Genomic DNA, 5,427 nt, shown 5'->3' with positions numbered 1-5,427 from the left:
CACTCAATATGCCAGCAAATTTGGACAACTCAGCAGTGGCCACAGGACTGGAAAAGGTCAGTTTTCATTCCAATCCCAAAGAAAGGCAATGCCAAAGAGTGCTCAAACTACTGCACAATTGCACTCATCTCACACGCTAGTAAAGTAATGCTCAAAATTCTCCAAGCCAGTTTCAACAGTATGTAAACTGTGACCTTCCAGATGCTCAAGCCAGTTTTAGAAAAGGCAGAGGAACCAGAGATCAAATTGCCAACATCTGCTGGATCATCGAAAAAGTAAGAGAGTTCCAGAAAGACATCTATTTCTGCTTTATTGACTATGCCAAAGCCTTTGACTGTGTGGATCACAATAAACTGTGGAAAATTCTGAAAAAGATGGGAATACCAGACCGCCTTACCTGCCTCTTGAGAAACCTGTATGCAGGTCAGGAAGCAACAGTTAGAACTGGACATGGAACAACAGACTGGTTTCAAAGAGGGAAAGGAGTACGTCAAGGCTGTATATTGTCACCCTGCTTATTTAACTTTTATGCAGAGTACATCATGAGAAACGCTGGGGTGGAAGAAGCACAAGCTGGAATCAAGATTGCTGGGAGAAATATCAATAACCTCAGATACGCAGATAACACCACCCTTATGGCAGAAAGTGAAGAACTAAATAGCCTTGATGAAAGTGAAAGAGGAGAGTGAAAAAGTTGGCTTAAAGCTCAACATTCAGAAAACGAAGATCATGGCATCCAGTCCCTTCACTTCATGGCAAATAGATGGGGAAACAGTGAGAGACTTTATTTTTGGGGGGCTCCAAAATCACTGCAGATGGTGACTGCAGCCATGAAATTAAAAGATGCTTACTCCTTGGAAAGAAAGTTATGACCAACCTAGACAGCATATTAAAAAGCAGAGACCTTACTTTGTCAATAAAGGTCCATCTAGTCAAGGTTATGGTTTTTCCAGGGGTCATGTATCGATGTGAGAGTTGGACTATAAAGAAAGCTGAGCAGCAAAGAATGATGCTTTTGAACTGTGGTGTTGGAGAAGACTCTTGAGGGTCCCTTGGGCTGCAAGGAGATCCAACCAGTCCATCCTAAAGGAAATCAGTCCTGAATGTTCATTGGAAGGACTAATGTTGAAGCTGAAACTCCAATACTTTGGCCACCTGATGCGAAGAGCTGACTCCTTTGAAAAGACCCTGATACTGGGAAAGATTGTGGGCAAGAGGAGACAGTGGAAGATTAGATGGTTGGATGGCATCACTGACTCAATGGACATGAGTTTGGGCAAACTCCGGGAGTTGGTGATAGACAGGGAGGCCTGGTATGCTGGAGTTCATGGGTTCGCAAGGAGTCAGACATGACTGAGTAACTGAACTGAACTGAACTGATACTTGAATGGCCTAGTGGTTTTCCCTACTTTCTTCAATTTAAGTCTGAAGTTTGCATTAAGGAGTTCATGGTCTGAGTCATAGTCAGCTCCCAGTCTTGTCTTTGTTGACTGTATAGAGCTTCTCTGTCTTCAACTACATAAAATATATAATCAATCTGACTTTAGTATTGACCATTTGGTGATGTCCAAGTGTAGAGTTGTCTCTTGTGTTGTTGGAAGAGGGTTTTTGCTATGAACAGCAGGTTTTCTTGGCAAAACTCAGTTAGCCTTTGTCCTGCTTCATTCCGTACTCCATGGCCAAACTTGCCTGTTACTCCAGGTATCTCTTGATTTCCTACTTTTGCATTCCAGTCCCCTATGATGAAAAGGACATCTCTTTTGTGTATTAGTTCTAGAAGGTCTTTTCGGTCTTCAAAGAACCATTCAACTTCAGCTTCTTCAGCATTACTGGTTGGGGCACAGGCTTGGATTACTGTGATATTGAATGGTTTGCTTTGGAAACAGATTGAGATTATTCTGTCATTTTTGGATTGCACCCATGTACTGCATTTTGGACTGTTGTTGATTATAAGGGCTACTCCATTTCTTCTAAGGAATTCTTGCCCACAGTAGTAGATATAATGGTCATCTGAATTAAATTTGCCCATTCCTGTCCATTTTAGTTCACTGATTCCTAAAATGTGGATGTTCACTCTTGCCAGCTCCTCTTTGACCACTTCCAATTTACCTTGATTCCAGGTTCCTCTGCAATATTGTTCTTTACAGCATTGGACTTTACTTTCACCATCAGACACATCCACAAATGGGCGTTGTTTCTGCTTTGGCTCAGCCTCTCCATTCCTTCTGGAGTTATTTCTCCACTCTTCTCCAGTAGCATGTTGGACACCCACTGACCTGTGGGGTTCATCTTTCAGTGTCATATCTTTTTGCCTTTTCATACTGTTCATGAGGTTCTCAAGGCAAGAATGCTGAAGTGGTTTTCCATTTCCTTCTCCAGTAGATGGTGGTGAGACCAAAAGTGGGATCCAGCTGCTTGCAGCTCAAAAGGCAGGGTTGGTGGAAAGGAAAGTTTGTTTTGTTTTGGATGCTGGCAAGTGGTGGGGGAGCACAGGAGGGCAGACTCCTGTCTAAAGGCTGACCCCCCCTCCACTGACAGCCAGGGTACAGGAGCTTTTATAGACAGAGAGAGGGAGCTCCAATGCAGAAACAGCACAGTAAGCTCCAACAGTTATCTTGAAATTGGTCATCAGTGGTCTGACTAGTGTCACCTTGATTGTTTCAAGTACAGTTAGTCTTCAGTTCCAGGGTTGGTTTGATCCCATTTCTTTGAAGACGTTTCTCGGAATTGCGGCATCTGATGTCATAGCTACAGTCTGGTCATCATGTAGTTAAGTTCTCCACCTGGTGGGAGTTTCAGTATCTCTAAGACTGCTCACAGGATAGGCTCAGAATATTGTCTATAGCCCTTGAGGAAGAACGAAAGGTCCTTCACCATGTTTACTGACTATTATCCCTTTTCCTGTTGGCCTGTTTTCCTTTGTTTCTTCATCTTTTAACTCCCTGATTAAACTTACTCTTTGGCTAAGGTTTTCCCACAGACAAAAGTCTGACAGAGGACATGGAGGACAAGGACCATGAGGTCCTGGTTCATTTCAGTGGGCTGTGATCATTTCTTTATTTGTTCATACCACTCAGACTTTCTAAAATTAAACATTAGTACCATATTTTCAGAAATTTAAACATAAAATTGGTGGATAAGGAGAATGATCTCATACAGGACAGTATTTGTCAACAGAATCTGGGAGAATCCTTGCAGGAACTCTCCCTGAGCTTCCATATCCTGTTTCCACAGCTGTTTTCCCCATTACTGATCTGTGACTGCTTATGATGTCCCCATAAGATCCCCTGGTAAACTCCTTCCATCAGCTGAGCTCAGCACCCTGAACAGTCCTGCCGTTTGCTGCTATGCCATCTGTCATATCCTGGTAATAACACACCCACCGCTTGCTCAGATTTCAGGTCTGATCACCTCTGTGCTAAGAATGAAATGATTGGAGCAGCTCTCTGAAGGAGGCTGACCTGGAGCAGTGTGTCTGGAAGGCTGGAGAGTGATGAAGACAGTGTGATACTTCTGCCTCTTCATGTGGCTGCAGGGGCACCGAGTCTCCACGTTCACAAGACTTGTCAGTTGCCTGAGAAAGAGAGCTCCTCGAGAGCAGCACCCATCGTCTGGCCTTTCCAGTGCCTAACATGTTCTGATACACGCTTGGCACTTAACAATGAGGAGGAGTGAGTAACTGTTCAGTGGTGGTGATCGATTTTTGCTAATGGAGATCAGCCAGTCAATTACTATTTTATTGAGCGCTGTGATGTGCCACTTTGCGTTTGGAGTTAGATTCCCCGAAATTGTAGCAGAAGGAACAGTGGATTTGTGTATCATGCAGTGTAAACGTGAAGACTCAGGAACCTGTGGATTGCTGCAGACTTGTCTTCCAGTGTAAATGTGAAGATTTAGGAATCGGTGGAGCCTTCCTAAGAGGTGTTTGGATCCTCCCACTAGTGATGACTGAAGGTTAGTGGCCCCAGGGCTCCTGATCCCGATTAAGCATAGTTGGGTAGACCAGGCGGAGGTTGGTCACTGTTGAATCAGGCAGTTTGCCAGGGTCCAGTGGTCACAGATGGGGGCAGGCAGCATGCAGCGTCAAAGGTTCACAGGACAGTGCATCTGCCGCCCATCAGTGTGGCTCCCGGGACCAGCTCTGTCTGAAGCTGCCTCTGACTTTCAGTCTGGAAACTTAGATGAAAGTGGACCCTGCCCACCTCTCCCTGTGCTCTGATGAAACAGAGTCACCTGACTTTCCCTAATTAGGTCCCTTACAATCAACAGATTCTACAAGAAGTCCTTTTTGCCAGGACACACCAGGAATCTGAGTGCCCTAGGGGCAGTGGGCCTTCTCAGCACTGGTGCTACCATCCAGGGTTGGGACATGCCTCGTCAGGGGCTCACTCCTGATTGCTGGAGTCAATAGTTCGCACTTCCAGGGCCTCATTCTGCTTCAGTAGGAGTGTGGCGGCATCCCAGGACCTGGAATTCCAAGTACATCCTGTCTTGTCTTGTCTTTTTTATACTATTTATTTAGCTATTTACTTTGACTGCCCCAGGCCTTAGTTGCAGCACATGGATTCTTTGAACTTCTTTAAGACATGCAGGATCATGTTGTAGCATGTGAGGTCTAGTCCCCTGACCAGGTATGGATCCTGGACCCCCTGCATTGGACCACCAGGGAAGCGCCCCCTCCCGTCTTTTGTCTGCAGCAGCTCAAATAATGGAGTGTTTATTTCAGAGGCTAGATGTGATATCTGTTGTCTTGAACGCATGAAAAAGATTGGAAATAAATATCTCTTTTAAAATTGTATCTTGGATCAGGAGCTTAAAGTTAGGTGAATCCTAGAATCAATCACTCTCTTCAGGAGTACGTAGGAATTCTTGATCCCATTTCCATTGTCTTTTATTAATCTGTTTCATTAACAATCTATCCCCTAAATAGTAAACCCAGTGACTTTTCGTAACTATTATTGTTGCAGTATGTGTTTTCTCAACCTGTACTGTGATCAGCTGTACTTTTCTATTGTACTTTTGTTTTCTGTTGTGCTTTTGTTTCTATTGTACAGGTTTTCTTGACCTGTACTTTTCTACTGTAGCATTTTATTGGGTCTGAGAACCTTCAAGTATGCAACCCCAACTGCTACAACTGATTTTATGTGTCGCTATATGGTTCTGGTAGTTAATGTGTGAATTCTCATTCTTTAGAATACTACAGAATGAGGCCTATATATTTTATTTTACATATAATTTGATAGAAACGTTTTAAAATGCAGTAATTCTTTAAAGGAAAACCAGATGCTCAGGTGGGTCAGCCTGCGGAGGGCGCACCTGCCCGGCAGGCGGAGTAGGCGGGGCCTCGGCCACGCGCGGGCTTGGAGGCGGGCTGGGGGCGGTGCCTTTTCTCTGTTTGTGCGCGCGGCGGCGGGGGGAAACGATTGG

The sequence above is a fragment of the Bos taurus genome, chromosome 8, assembly GCF_002263795.3.
Source record: "Bos taurus isolate L1 Dominette 01449 registration number 42190680 breed Hereford chromosome 8, ARS-UCD2.0, whole genome shotgun sequence".
Taxonomy (NCBI): domain Eukaryota; kingdom Metazoa; phylum Chordata; class Mammalia; order Artiodactyla; family Bovidae; genus Bos; species Bos taurus.
Note: the sequence above shows the minus strand (reverse complement) of the source record.